The sequence below is a fragment of the Phodopus roborovskii genome, unplaced genomic scaffold (assembly GCF_943737965.1).
Source record: "Phodopus roborovskii unplaced genomic scaffold, PHOROB, whole genome shotgun sequence".
Classification (NCBI taxonomy): Eukaryota; Metazoa; Chordata; class Mammalia; order Rodentia; family Cricetidae; genus Phodopus; species Phodopus roborovskii.
Genome location: NW_026126546.1, coordinates 10,122,035 through 10,137,306, shown reverse-complemented (window position 1 = coordinate 10,137,306; position 15,272 = coordinate 10,122,035). Strand labels below are relative to the sequence as shown.

Sequence of the window (15,272 nt, the reverse complement as noted above, 5' to 3'; positions counted from 1 at the left end):
GGCATTTAATCAAAGGAGAAGTTGGAAGTTTGCCTTGTCCCCATTTACTCTTTCCTTTCTTTCCCACATGTGCCTTAGTTATTTTTGTGTGCATGAGTATTTTGGTTCCTGATCGATGGAAGGTAAGCCACTCTGTTCTACCACACTCTCCCTGCAGTAACAGACTGGAAACAAAAATTAGATTTACTGTTCTACTAGAAGATGAGCCAACCACAGCAGCAGGGAGAGAAGGGACTATCCTGAAGCAGGGAGCATGGTAGAAAAGAAAAGGAGCCAGAGAGATAGCTCCGTGGTTAAGAGCACTGTCAGCTCTCCCTGAAGACTTGGGTTCGATTCTCAGCACTTAAATGTGGCAGCTCCCAACTCCAGTTCCAGAGACTCTGATGCCTTCTTCTAGCCCCCATAGCACTGCATGTATACTCATATACACGCAGGCAAACACCCATATACACAAAATAAGATATGTTTTGTTGTTTTGCTTTGTTTTTCCACAGGGTTTCTCTGTGTACTTCTGGCTGTCCTGGAACTTGATCTGTACATCAGGCTGGCCTGGAACTCAGAGACTCTGTCTCCCAAGAACTGTGTTTAAAGGCGTGTACCACCACTGCCTAGAATAACATGAATTTTAAGGGGGGGGGGAGGAAGGAGGGAGGGAGAGAAAACAAACTGCCTTAGCTGCCAGCAATGGACTGTACTAGTCCTTTGTGATAGCACAGCCAGGACAAACTTGTTTCTGCACAAAATAGTGACCACCATTGTTCACATGTGCTAAGAATCTGGATGAATGACAAGATGCACAGGAGGCACAGGGGAAGAGCCCCAATGAGTCAGACGATGCAGGAGGGGACCCACTCTCCCGGCTGTTACTGACTGTTGAAACACCGGGTGTTTCGTGAAGAAAGTGTAAGCGTTTAGTGGTAGTACTCTGAAGGTGGCTGGGATGAGAGCGCCATGTGCAGCTTCGAAGACTGCACCACCTTCATGAGCCTGAGATGACAAGGAAGGAGACCTCAAGGCCAAATGGGCAGTGGGGGGAGAAAATAAGTCACCGTACGGAAGTGAAGCTGGAGCTGGTGGCTGCAAGAATGGTCCAGGTCACTAACCTGAAGCATGTGCAGATTTCTGCTAATGTCATGACTTCATGTCAGAAAAACCTGATTGGGAACAGCTCAGTCAGATTCTAGAACACAGTCAAGGGTCACCACCTTGCTATACTCTGAGACAAGACACCCGAGGCCAGGCCACTGCTGGCCTCATACTGGGATCAAAAGTGCCAAGTACTTCCAGACTAATGCACTAAAATGTGCATTACCCAGTAGATGGAAACCAGGACCCAGGTCCTAGCAGCTGAACTAGCCTGCAGAGTGTAAGGATCACAGCACAGCCCCGAGAAATCAGGGGCTTCAGTACTCACTGCCTGGAGTACTTCAATGCTTAGGGTGGCCAGAAGGATTCTGAGGCACCCGAGCACCTCCAGCAAGCCAGTCCACTGTGCCCTGGGGCCTTTGTCTAGCACCGCTCTCCGGGGACAGGTGGGCACTCTCAGATCTTGTCCTGACTCAGCACGTTAAAGTGTACTGGGACCAAGGGTTCCCACAAGAATGTGACAGGAGAGAAACAAGAATAAACACTACATCAGCATTAAAATGGGAAAGAAATCCATTTGAACAGAGCATGAAGAAGACAAAGCCAGGGAAAGACAAACAGGAGGAGTGGGCTCTAGGAGACTATACACAAGCAACCCAGACACTTTTAGGTTCTTTGCTCAGCTTACTAGGCCACTTCCATTCTTGGGGGTTGCAGGTGTCTTGATTTCAGGTCTTGTCTGTTCTTTGGCAAGTAATGTGCCGTACTGTTCCCATCTGCTGCTATTAGAATGCAAGGTGACGCTACTGGAGTATGATTGAACGTTGTGTTTTCCCAGTGTTTGGGGTAGTGATTGTTGGAGGAAAACCCATGAGTAATAAAGGCTGAGTGTTGGGAAATGGCTCTGCAGCCTTAAGTAACATGTGTTTTGTGAAGCCAAGTTCCTTTTGCTGTGCTGCTTTAGGTAAATAAATGTGTTTAGCCGTTTTTGGTGAAGGGAGACTAGGGGCACTGATGCCTTTAGTCTTTTTCAGATTCAACCTAAAATCTGGCGGGAAAGACTGCTCCTAACAGGGGGTGGCTTTTCTTTCTCTCTTTTTACTACTTTTTAAATTTTTACTTATTCGTGTATTTTCTTAGGCATGAGTGCTCTGTCTGCATGTATGCTTGATGGCAGAAGAGGGCATCGGATTCTACTATAGATGGCTGTGGGCCACCATGTGGTTGCTGGGAATTGGACTCAGGATCATTAGAAGAACAGCCCGTGCCATCTCTTCAGCCCAGTTTTTCTTTAAAAATATATGTGTGTGTGTGTGTGTATTTTGCCTGTAAAAATGTCTAGTCACTATGTTCACAAAGCACCCACAGAGGCCAGAAGAGGGTGCCAGATCCCCTGAAACTGGAGGTGGGGAAGGTGGTGAGCTACTATATGGCTTCTGGGAATCAAACCTGTGTTCTCTAGTCCAGTGCTCTTGACAGCTGAGCCAGCTTTCCAGCCCTATTTTCCCCTTTCTTTTACTCCCCCTCCCCCAGTTTCTGTGTGTAGCCCTGGCTGTCCTAGAATTAACTCTGTAAACCAGGCTGGCCTTGAACTCACAGAAATCCGCCTGCCTCTGCCTCCTGAGTGCTGTGGTTAAAAGTGTAAGCTACCATTGCCAGGTCAGTGTCCCCTTTCTTGATAAGTTAATTCTATTCCATGTCTAGTTTAAAAGATATGACTTTTTCCTCCATCTCCTGACAGTTTCTGAGATTTTCAACTAACCTGTCTGCTCTTCTCTAAAACTCTAATACTATTGTCCTTTTGTTTTCTTTGAGCCCATTTCTAAATTCTTTTTATTAATGAGACTAGCCCCCCCCCAAAAAAAAAAGAACAAAAGGAGAGGAATACTCTGATAGTCCCCTCGGGTCTAGAGTCTGATAAGGGAAGAACTGGGGAGAACGTGCAATCTCCTCTGTCATACGGGCTTTGGGCTCTCATGCTGTCAGTTGGAAGATGAAAGTCATCCGGTGCAGGATACTTCAAGGCCGACGTGCTAGCCCAGCCTTAGCTCCTGCTTGCCCAAGGCCAGGACGGAAGTCCCATCTTGTTTCCAGCATGAAGTGTGCCGGCTCTGTGCCCACTGTGTGTAACATCACATCTGCACAGTTTCGTGGCGGCTGCATGGCCGAGTCACTTATCTGCACGGAGTACTGCTGCGCCAGAATAGCGTTTGTTATATATTCAAAGTTAAGACATCGAATTTTCTATTTTTTTTTTTTATATATATAACAAATGTACTTGCTACTGTAGGAAAATCCCTCATCGGTCACCAGCCCATCTAATTAATTATACTCTTAGAATGAAAAATTTAACACGTATTTATTCAGTGTGTCTGTATACAAGTGAAGGTCAGGGGACAACTGTGAGTCCCCGGGGACTGGACTAGGGTCAGCAGGCTTGGTAGCAAGCATCCTTACCCACCATCTCATTGCCTCCAATTACTTATACTCTTATTATCTTTGTTTTAATACTGACATTTCACGGATTTGGTTAGTAGAGTCTTCAAAGCTCCACTGTCATTTTACACATTTCCATCCATCTGTCCTTACATTCTAGTACAAGGCTGTGTCTCTAGAACTGGCTTTTTCATCAAGGCGCCCCCCCCCCCCAAAACCTTTTTTGCTACTGTTGTTTTGCAACACAGTCTCATGCTCGAAAACGACACTGAAATTCTGATCCACTACCCGAGTGGATGCTAAGACTGCTGGCGTGCACGCACACGTTTCGCGCGATGTTAGGAATCGAACCCAAGACCTCAGGAAGGCGAAAACGAACACTCCATCCACTGAATTCTCCTCCCCACGATCTAGGAACCAGAAAAGACCGGAAGTCCTCTGCTTCCTGCCAGGGCGGAACTTACGAGCTACGCACCTGGCCGGAGCTGGGCGCTGCACACCAGCCTTTTCCGGCTGTAACCGGAAGTCGCTCTGGCAGAGGCGGCTCCGCGTCAGGTGACAAAAGTCCGGGTGGGAGGGGCCGAAGGCTCAATCTTTCTGACTGAGGAGTCGCTGAGACTGGCTTGTCCGCCGTGGGGCCGGGAGGGACTGGTGGCGACGCTGGCGCTCGCACTGCTGCGGGGTACGTGACGGGCTGGGGCGGCGGGCCGGGGGGCGTGGGACCCCGTGGAGCTCAGGGACCGAGGCACCTGAACCCCGGTGCCCGGGACAGCATGTCTGACTGCCCGGGTCCCAGAAGAGAGAGAGGTCAGGCCGGCGTCCTTGGGTACAGATTGGGCAAACCGAGGCCCCAGAGAAGGGGCGGGCGCGCACGAGCTCCCTTCCAGACCGGGGCTCACCCTGACTTCCTCGGGTGCGGGACGGTCTCCCTTAGTAATGGTTCGGCCGAGTGGCGAGGTGCCGAGTGTGGCGAACAGATTTGGGGTGAAGCGCAGGAGATCTGGATTCGAGTTCGCCGCCTACAGCTAATTGTGCGTTCTAGGCCAAGTCCCCTACCCCACGGAGCCTATTCCCACACTTGTAAAACAGCCCTCACACCACCTGCCCGGTAACCCTCCAGTGTGCCGGCTTCCCAGCCCTGGACTCCTGCGACAGCTGGTTTCGAATCTGGGTTTGGAACCTAGGAAACCTTATTTTGAACGTTCTCCTCGGGACTCCTGTACCCACCGGTGTTTGAAGCCTGTTCTGAAGTGCTCTCCGCTGTGAATGCGCGTTTCGCGTGGAGGCAGCTGGAGCCGGCTCGGTTCTTTGAAACATCCATCAGTCTAGCACAGGAAAAGACCACCAGAGGAGACTATCTTTAAAAACTGGCCGGGGGCGTGGCGCAAGTAGGTTATGTCAAAAGATGACTCCCACTTAAGCTTTGATGCTGAAAGAGGTACAACTAGGATTAATAGGTGGGTTCTACGGGAAGACAAATGTGTGCTTAATATTAAGGATTTAACGGAAGGATCATCAGAGGTGACTGTTGATGGGATTGACCGTCTCCTTGTGGGACAAGGTGTCAGGTATTAGGTGGAGGTCCTTTCCAACTTGAAAGTCTCTTATTCTGAGTAGTTATTGTGAATCTTAGCTCTCCATCGCTAACTCTGCTCTCACAGTGTATGTGACATTCCTGTTTGAGACAGGGTCTCATGGGTGTCAGGTTGTCTTCAAACTCCTTTTGTAGTTCAGGTTGGCTTTAAACTCGTGATCTCCTGCCTCTGCCTCAGAGTGTGGAGATTCCACATTGCTCAGTACCATTATGTCTGTTGAATGTGAAATTGCTTTGTCTTCCTTTCTTCTCTTGACCCCTCCTTCTCCCTAGCCTACATTTCCTGTAAATAAGACCAGCACGCTTGATCTTATGTAATCTTTTCCTGGTTGTCATGTTCACCATCCTTCTTTTCAAGGACTTTGGAATGACCCAATATCTGATAAAGGTGTAGGAAATGTGTGTTGTATTGATAGGCAGTGATCCATTCTATTGCTTAGTAGTTTTGTTTTGTTTTGCTTTTTTTTTTTCATTAATTTTATTAGTCAGGGTCTCACTCTATAGCCCAGGCTCAGATCTTTGTGCCTCAGACTCCCAAGTGCTGTGTCATATCTGACATTAGTAATTCATTTTCTAAGACTGTGAACTAGCTAACACTTGGTCTTTCTGTCTGTCTGTCTGTCTGTCTGTCTGTCTCTCTGTCTCTCTTTCTCTCTTTTCCTTTTCTAGAGTGTTATGTAGCCCAGGCTGAGTTTGAACTCAGGGTCTTCCTGCCTCAGCCTCCCAAATGCTGGGGTTGCTTGTGTTCCCCCAGGACTCTACTTGCCAGTGAACTCTGGACCACAGAATGGAGGGGTGATTGCAGTTTTTAGGTCAGTCTTCTCCCTAGTTTATAAACAGCCTTAATCCTCTCTCCAACAGTGTGTGTAGATGTGAGAGATTTTTTTTTTTTGCAGTTTAGTAAGCTGGCTATCCATCCAGCTTATGTGACCAGTTCTTTTATGGTCGTGACTTGCCAGCACGTTCTCACAGATGACCCTTCAAGCATATCTATAGTTTTCTAATATAACATTCTATTTCCTTATTTTGTACTTTACCAAACACTAAGTAGATCATTTTCCCATCACCTGTTTATGCTGCTGGCATGTTGACCGATCAATGCCTTTATTCCCAGCATTCAGGAGGTGAGTTCCAGGACAGCTAGGCTCTCTCTCTCTCTCTCTCTCTCTCTCTCTCTCTCTCTCTCTCTCTCACACACACACACACACACACACAAGTGCTTATATTGTCTTGAAAAGGAAGATACCATATTATGACCCAATTCTGCTGACACTTCTTCCACAAAACAAAAAGTTGGGGCTGAACCAAAAATTCCTGGCTGTTTTCCTGTTGTTTATGTTTCTCAAAAAAAATTTTTTTAATGTGAAATGATCATTCAGTTGTTATGTGACATTCAAGACTATGTGGCTTTAGACTCAACTCAGTTGCCATCTCAGTGTTGAAAAAAATGCTCTTAATTTGTTGGAGTTTTTAAAATTTGATTTGGGAATTTCTTCCTTCCTTCCTTTCTTTCTTTTTTTTTTTCAAGACAGGGTTTCTCTGTTGTTTTGGAGTCTGTCCTGGAACTCACTTTGTAGACCAGGCTGACCTTGAACTCACAGAGATCCTCTTGCCTCTGCCTCCAGAGTGCTGGAATTAAAGGCCTGCACCACCAACACCTGGCTCTGGAGTTTCTTTTTAAAGGGATATCTGATTGATGCTTTAGTAGGTGTATTCTACTGGCCACTGTCTGATGCCTGTGAGAAGGGATCTGATGGTAAAAATACGTTTGGGAAAAGCTATTCATCATTATCCTTTATTAGTGTCTTAATATGAGTACCACATAAAGGCACTGAGATGTCTCACAATAAAAATGCAGACTTATCTAAGCTAGCATAATAACATGTTTTGCTTGCTTAGTGTTGCCAAACTTATTTGGTGTGAAACCTCTTTTTTTAAAATCCTTAACACAGAGCTTTGCTTCATAATATCCATGGTAGCTTCAGACTTTCTCTCCTGCTTCTGCCTTCCAAGTACTGGAAATACTAGTATATGCTACCACAGGGGGTTATTTCTTATGTATTTTTTTAAATTGAAACATACATTGAAAAATCCTGATCTAAAACCTTTGGTCTGTAAGCCAAATCTAGCCCACTGAGTGGTTTTTTGCACAGCCTCTGAGCTAAGAATGACACACACACACACACTTAGGCTGGTCCAATTGCTGATATGTATTGTTTGCTTGCCTGGCTTTTAAGTTTCTTGTGTTTGGGGGCTGTATATGTATAAAGATACTTACTTGCTTTCTGATTTGGTTATTTACTTATTACCTTTTTTTTTTTTTTTTTTTTTAAACAGCAGAGTCTCTGACAGAACTTAGAGCTAAGCTGGCTGGCTAGCAAGCTCCCAGGATCTACCTGTCTCTTCTCCCAGCCCTCAGTGCTAAGGTTACAGATAAGTGTTGCCTTATCTAGCTTTCACTTGAGCGCTAGGAATCTGAACTCAGGGCCTAATACTTGTGCAGCAGCACTTACCAACTGAGCCATCTCCCCAGTCCTAGCTTTTACATTTCTAAATGGGAACTAAATCTAAGAATGATCCCAGCACTTGGGGTAGGGGGATGTCTGTGAGTATGAGGCCAGTCTGTTTTTTGAGTTTCAGTACAGCCAGAATTACATGGTGAAACCCTATCTCAAAATCACAACTAAACAAAATATACATATACATGTATACACACACATCCTCCCAGGTATGAAAGGTTATCTCATGTTATTGATTTACATTTTCCTCATGACTGACAGTATTGAACATATTTGTATGTGCTTGCTCTCATTTGTACATCTTGTAGGTTTTTGATATTTTTAAATTTATTCATGTGCGTGTGTGTGTGTGTGTGTGTGTGTGTGTGTGTGTGTGCATGTGCACATGTCCATGCCAAGATGGATGTGTGGAGGTCAGAAGATAACTTACAGGAGTCAGTTCTTTCCTACCATTTGGGTTTATGGGGATTGAACTCAAGTTCTCAGGCCTCACACCAAACACCCTTACTTACTAAGCTATCTCGTTGACCCATTCCTCTGTACATTTTATTGGAACAATATGAGAATATTCATTTCCTTTACCCATTCTGTAATTGGGTTATTTGTCCACATATACAGTTTTGGATATCAGTATTCAGATTGTTTGTAACCTCTGACAGCCCTGGAAGTAACTCACAATGAACCAAATGGCATAATAGAGACATGCCAGTAACTTCCTTAACTGAAAGAAATTTGATTTGAGTATCCATAGGCTTTTTTGTTTTGTTTTTCATATCAGGGTTTTTCTGTTTAATAATAGTCCTGTCTGACCTGGAATTCACTTTGTAGATCAGGCTGGCCTCAAACTCACAGAGATCCGCCTGCCTCCACCTTCCTAGTGCCAGGATTAAAGGCGTTCACCAATACTGCCACCTGGCAATTTGGACATTGTGAAGCACAGAATAAAGTTGTCCATTTTAGACTGCTGATCATGCAGAGCTTGGCACAACCCTAGCCACGGCTGATTTGAGCAGCCTTGTCCTGTGAAAGAGGTATTATTTGTGCCCAGAAAAACAGCATCATCCAAAATGTGGTAAGAGCATGTGGAGATCCTTCCTTGTGTCTGTCACAGGCAGAGAGGACAGGGGTGCATGTGAAGGACTTAGGGCAAATGTAGGCTTTCAATTCCAAAACTGCTGGCTCACCATGCTGCTTCTGACTCCATAGCCTTTGATTCTACCCATACCATCATGAATATTAAAACAAACAGCCTAGTCATTTAAATTATTAAAGATTAGTTAGGGAAGTTTAGAAAAATATCCCTCATACTCACCTTGTCATCCCTGTATCATCTAAAGAGAACCTTAGTTGCAGTTGCTTTTATTTCCTTATTTCTTGTCACTGGGTACAGCACAGATGTGTGTGTGTGTGTGTGTGTGTGTGTGTGTGTCTGTGTCTGTGTCTGTGTCTGTGTCTGAGCAGGGGAGAGGGAGGGTTGGTGTGCTTGCCAAGTGTTCGTGTGGACATCAGAGGACAACACTTTGTTTGAGGCAGGGTTTGTTTTGCTTTCCAGTGTGTGTGTCAGGTTAGGTGGCCCATGAGTTTTCAAAAAATCCTCCTGTCTTTTTTTAAGAGTGTCTGGTCTTCCATGAATTCTGGGGACTCACACATGGCTTGTTATGCTTATGCAGCAAAGGCTTTTACCCATTTAGCCATCACCCTGGCTCACTATTGGGTGCATTTTTATGGTTAAATCAGTTGCTATATGTAGTTCTGTATTCCACTTTTTTCCAATTATCAACATTATTTGAGATTGGGACTTACTGGGTTGCCTAGGCTAGTCTCAAACTCCTGACCTCAATGGATCCTCCTGCCTCAGTCTCCCAGGTACCTGGTACCAGCTATTAGCAAGTAGCCTGTTAACATCTTAATGTTAGTGTCTTTGTCTTTTTGCTAGTTTCTTTGTAATTACTTGTAATGTCTGAATGAATTTCCATTTCCTTAACTGTTCACTTAATAAGTCAGTAAACTAAACATCATGGCTGTGATAACTACTCAAGCATATGATCATTGGGGTAGAGCTGTGGTTTGGGTTTATTTATGATAAAATATTGTGTTTGTTTTGAAGTAGGGACTCAGCCAATGGTGGCCTTGAACTTATCTTTTCTGCCTCTATTTTCTAAGTGCAGGGATTTCGGTTATGCTCCACCACACCTGACAAATTTGTTGTTGTGTTTTTTTTTTTTTTGTTTTGTTTTGTTTTGTTTCAGACAGAGTTTCTCTGTGTAGCCCTGGCTGTCCTAGAAGTAGCTCTGTAGACCAGGGAAGCCTTGAACACACCTGCCTCTGCCTTCCAGGTGCTGGGATTAAAGGTATGCCACCACCACCTGGCTGTCCCGTTAGTTTTGGTTTTTATCATACTAAAATCCAGTAATCAAGTTACCCTCCTAGCCATTTTTAAGAACTTTAATACTACAGAAGCATCATCACTATTTCTCTCCAGAACTTTTCACTTTTCATATGGGCCCTACTTTTGTTTTTTCACATCTGCTGGATAACACATGGGTCCACCTCTTCATTTTGTTGGTGTACACACAGTACTTGAGTGTGGAGCCCTTGTCCTCCAGGTGACCTTGGGACATACTGAAGCTGATTTCTGTGATTATTAATCTGAGGTGGCTATTCTGTTCTAGAACTAGTTGCTAGGTTGATTCCCTGGGTGGTGTCTGTAACAGGTGACAAACTAGTTTTTACTCTACCAGCTGTTCCTTAGAAGTGCCTGGTGGGTTTGTAAAGTGAGACAGCTCTTTGAATATGAAAGTGGATCCAATATACATTGCAGTGTGAGGAAATTTATTACTGTTACATAAAAGTTAAATTCAGACTTAGCCATAGATTCCTTGGGGCCAGGAAACAGACCTTGTCAGGCTTTCTTTTTATCATTGAGCCTAGTTGGCATTTTCTAAATGGCAGTAAGCGTAACTGATAGAGGAAGCTTTATGGTGCAAGCCTGGTTTGTAAGAGTTGGTGTAGATTTTCCGAGCACTACCTGGCTTTATATTGCATATGTGTGCATATGCCTGTGTGCACAGGTGCTTATGTCCATGTGTGTTTGAAGGCCAGAGGACAACTTCAGGCACTATCCTCAGGTGCCATCTTCCTTTGTTTTCTTTGAGGCAGGGTCTCACTTACCTGTGACTCACCAAATAGGCAAAGCTGGGGGGCCAGTGTACCCTCGGATTTGTCTTTCTTTCCTTCATGTTGTCTGTCCCCTGTGCATACCCCTTTCTATTTCTGAGTCTGGACCAAGGCTGGGAGTGTAGCTCAGTGGGCTACAGCATGGCCAGCTTGCTTGTGTGTGTGCTGGGGGAAGGGGTTCTGGGAATTTAACCTTGGTCCTAATGCACACAAAGCAAGCACTACCAACTGATCTGTCTCTCATACCTGGCTTTATTGTTTTTGGTCACAGTTCCTCTTCAAGAACTCCTATTGAACACAGAAATGAGAATATTGTTTTGTCATTATTTTGTGTGGTATTAAACTCATAGAAAGCTTTTCCCTTAATTGGTTAATTCTTGTCAACCCTATTCATTCTCCTTTAATAGTTTAGAATATTTTAGAGGCCTTTAGCTTAACCTCAGGGGAAATCTGAATTAATGAGGTTCTACTGACTTGCATGACAGTAGAAGCAAAACACTCCTTATCTTATAAAATTTTCTTGTAGCAAATGGAGAGCAGGTGAGGAATGCTGGCTAAGTGAATGGCAAAGATGAGCCTCAGCCCAAGTCCTCTGGCTCTAATTGCTTTTTTTATTGCAAAGTGACAGCCCTTAACTGGGATCTTTCCCAAGCTGGAGAGCTTTTCTCTAGCGCAGCACTGCTCAGCTGTGTTGATTTGAGTTAAAACTGCCAAGTTCCTATTCATTCACATACAGTATTTGATATCCTCTCCTTGTCAGGCTTGCTGTTGAGCTTAGGAGTTGGGTCTTACAAGAGTGCACAATAAACTCCATAGTTAGTCTTCCCCGTGAGTGCACGTACATGTGCACACACCTCACGCACGACAATCTGGACAACCTGGACTGTTTTCTGGTTGTATCCATGAAGTCCCCTGTACTTACCCCTTTCTATTTTTAAGTCTGGACTAAGGCTGGGAGTGTAGCTCAGTGGGAGTACTTGTCTACCTTTGTGAGGCCTGGGTTTCATTCCTAGCACCTTCCACCCCTAAAACAAGGCATGAATCAGCCATATAATAAATATAGTTCTGGGTCTCAACCACTGCTCTTGTATGATACTGATTTTCCAAAGCTTTAGTTAATAGATTGTCTTGTATTGAGTTGTACAGTTTGTATGCTCCTGGACATGAGCTTTGACAAACCATCCTTGTCCTGAGTAATGTGTCTGGTAGCTGGGACAGACATGAGGAAACACCCAAGCACAAGTCACTGAGATACCATCTTTTACACATGTGACTTGGGGTTGGGAAGCTTTGCTACTGACTGGCTCAGTGACCAACCAAATGACCTAACTACTCTGAGCCTAATTTAACATTCATGAGATGCTAACAGTGTTATAGCAGTATTTGCCTCAAGGCAGGCTGAGAAGATTAAATGAAATAGTTCATGTGGAAAAGATGAGCATGGAGTTAGTGGAAGTTATGGTAAGAGTGGAAATGACCCTGACTTCAACACTTCAGGAGAAATCTTATTTCTCGGGATCAACTGTGCCCCATACTGGATTTCCTGTCAGTGCATAGACATATGCCCAGTCTGCCTTCAAGGAGCAATGTTCACTCAGAAAGGAAAGTTGTGATTCATTTGGCAATGTAACCACCTGCTGATTTCATTGCTCTGAAGGGAGTGTAAACAGTACTGTTCTCTGAACTCAGAGTCCTTACCTGGATGGAGTCCCTTTACTGTTTTCTCTGTGACTGTGACAGCTGTCTTGTACAGAAGGTTGTGACCCGTTCTACAGAAAGCACTGAGAGGCGATACTTGTGCAAAGTTACAGAATAGGTGAGGACTGAAATTCATACTCAGAGCTATCAAATGCTCTATGGCATGCTTTTTGCATGCTTTTTATGAAATTTTATTTATTTACTTTAACAATACTAGGGATTGGACACAGGACCCCTCTCGTGCTGTGTAAGCTCTCTGCCACTGAGCTGTTCTGCAGCTAATTTTTTTCCTAGAAAGATGACTTGGTAGTTAGGAAGAACACCTGCTCTTGCAGAGAACCTGGGTTTGATTCCCAGAACTCACAAGGTGGCTCACAACCATCTGTAACTGTAGGCCTAGGGGGGTCCAACACACTTTCTTGATCTCTTTGGGCCCCAGACATACATGTGGTATAAGGACATTGTACAGGCAAAAAACTCATAAAATGAATGTTAAAAAAACGTATGTATGGGTATTGTCTTAGTTAGGGTTTCTATTTCTGTGATAAAATACCTCAGCCAAAAGTAATTTGGAGAGAAAAGGTGTATTTTAGCTTGCAGCTCTCAGGTCACACGCCATCTGAGGGAAGTCAGGGCAAGAGCTCAAGCAGGACAGAAACCTGGAATTAGGAGCTGAAGCAGGAACCACAGAGGAGTGTGCTTACTGGCTTGTTCAGCCTGTTTTCTTACACCATCTAGGACCACTTGCCCAGGAGTGGTACTGGCCCTCACCCCTGTAGGCTGGACCATCCTGTACCAATATTCAAGGAATGGCTGCAGACTTGCCCACAGGCCAGTCTGTTGCGAACGGTTGAGGTTCCTTCCTCTTTTTAAACACAGGGTTTCTCTGTGTATCCCTCTCTTGGAACTCTCTGTAGACCAGACTGGCCTGTCAGAGATTCTCCTGCCCCTGCCTCCTAAGTGCTCTCCAGCTGCTTTTTTCATCTTTTTGTTTGTTTGGTTGGTTTTGGTTTTCAAGACAGGGTTTCTCTGTAACAGCCTCACCAAGAGAAACACCATTTGAATTGAGAATATTGGAAGAAAATATGAAAATGCCAGAGCTGTCTCTGGATTCCCCTCTCAAATCTGACTTATTTGCAAAATTGATAAAACTGATGTATTTATTTCATCTATCATAGTGCATGCATGGGTCCTGATAACTAATTAGTGAAGGAAACAGTGAATTTCATTTTAAATCTGTCTTTTGAAAGTATATATTCTCTTTTGAAAACCAAAGACTTGGAGAAAAAAACACTTTTGCATATGTATCAGGAATAAAACTAGTACATTATTTCTGGAGGATGTTTGTTAAATTGACAAACACACACACCCTTTGACTCTAGTTCTACTGCTAAGATTTACCCTAAAGACAATCTAGTACCATTGGTCTCCAGGTCAGAGAACAGGGTGTCTGAGTTCCAGGGGTGGGGAGTCTTTTTGAGCACCTGAAGGTATTTTAAATAAATCATTAAGGGGCTGGAGCACTAGCTGCTTTTCCAGAGGATCTGAGTTAGTTCCCAGAACCCACATGCTGGCTAATAATTGTCTGTAACAGCCAGGCATTGGTGGTGCCACCTTTAATCCCAGCACTCAGGAAGCAGAGGCAGGTGGATCTCTGTGAGGTCAAGACCAGCCTGGTCTACAACAGATAGTTCCAGGACAGCCTCCAAAGCCACAGAGACACCCTGTCTCCAAAAACAAACAAATAAAATAAAATAAAAGACATTTGTCTGTAATTCCAGTTCCCTCTTGTGGTCTTTAAGGACACTGCATGTTCATGGTCCACAGGCATACACACAGGCAAAACAACCACATATAAAATAAAAAATTTTTTAATGAAAACTAAATAAAAATTAAAAATGAGCTGACCCTGGTATCACAGACCTATAATCCCAGCTACTTGGGAGGTGGATCCAGGAAGATCTTAAGTTTAAGGTCTGTCTGGTCCACAGATGAGTTCAAGATCAGTCTGTACAACTTAGACTGACTGTCTCAGAAAATAAAATAAAATAAAATAAAATAATTGTGTGCATGGTGACCTAAGTCTGTAATTCCAGCATTTGGGAGACAGAAGCAAGAGAATCATCAAGAGCTGTAGCATAGTAGGAACTTGCACTGGCGAGAAACCCTGTCTTTAAAAAAACAAAACAAAAAAAAAGTTTAAAAGGATAGGAATGTGTTGCAGTGGTAGAGCACTTTCTCAGTTTGTGTGGCCCAATGCAGGGTGAGGGGAAGTGTGTGTGTGTGTGTGTGTGTGTGTGTGTGTGTGTGTGTGTGTGTTTGTGTGTGTGTGTGTGTGTGAAGTGCTAAAACATCACCAGATGTAGTAGCTCATGCCTTTAATCCTAAGCAAGCAAATCTCTGTAAGAGATTTAGTTTGGTTTATGTAGTAGTGAGTTCCAGGATAGCCAGATCTACATAGTGAGACCTGTCTCAAAACAAAACAAAATAATTCTAAAATTTCTAAGAGAAACACTAAGACTCATTCACAGTTTCATGTGAATGATTCTTTGCTTGCCTTTTTTTTTTTTTTTTTTTTTTTTTTTTGTCCTCTGTTGAAATATGAAGGTGTTGGACTTTGAGTGATTCCCTGTTTTTCTCCATAGTAATATGTGGACTGTTGAAATGGATCAGTGGGTAAAGGTGCCTGCTGCCAAGCCTGAAGACCTGTACTCAATCCTCAGGTCCCATACAATTGGAGGAGAAAATGCTGACCTACACAA

The 15,272-nt window shown here is 44.0% G+C and overlaps 1 protein-coding gene across 1 annotated transcript in view; it reads left to right on the top strand.

The window, feature by feature from the left end:
* The first annotated feature begins 4,131 nt into the window (after nt 1–4,131).
* Rnf185 (ring finger protein 185) overlaps nt 4,132–15,272 on the top strand; it is a 36,254-nt gene continuing 25,113 nt past the window's right edge. Inside the window, exon 1 of the mRNA XM_051200201.1 lies at nt 4,132–4,204. The gene's annotated coding sequence lies outside the window, so the exon portion shown is untranslated. The remainder of the gene's footprint in view (nt 4,205–15,272) is intronic.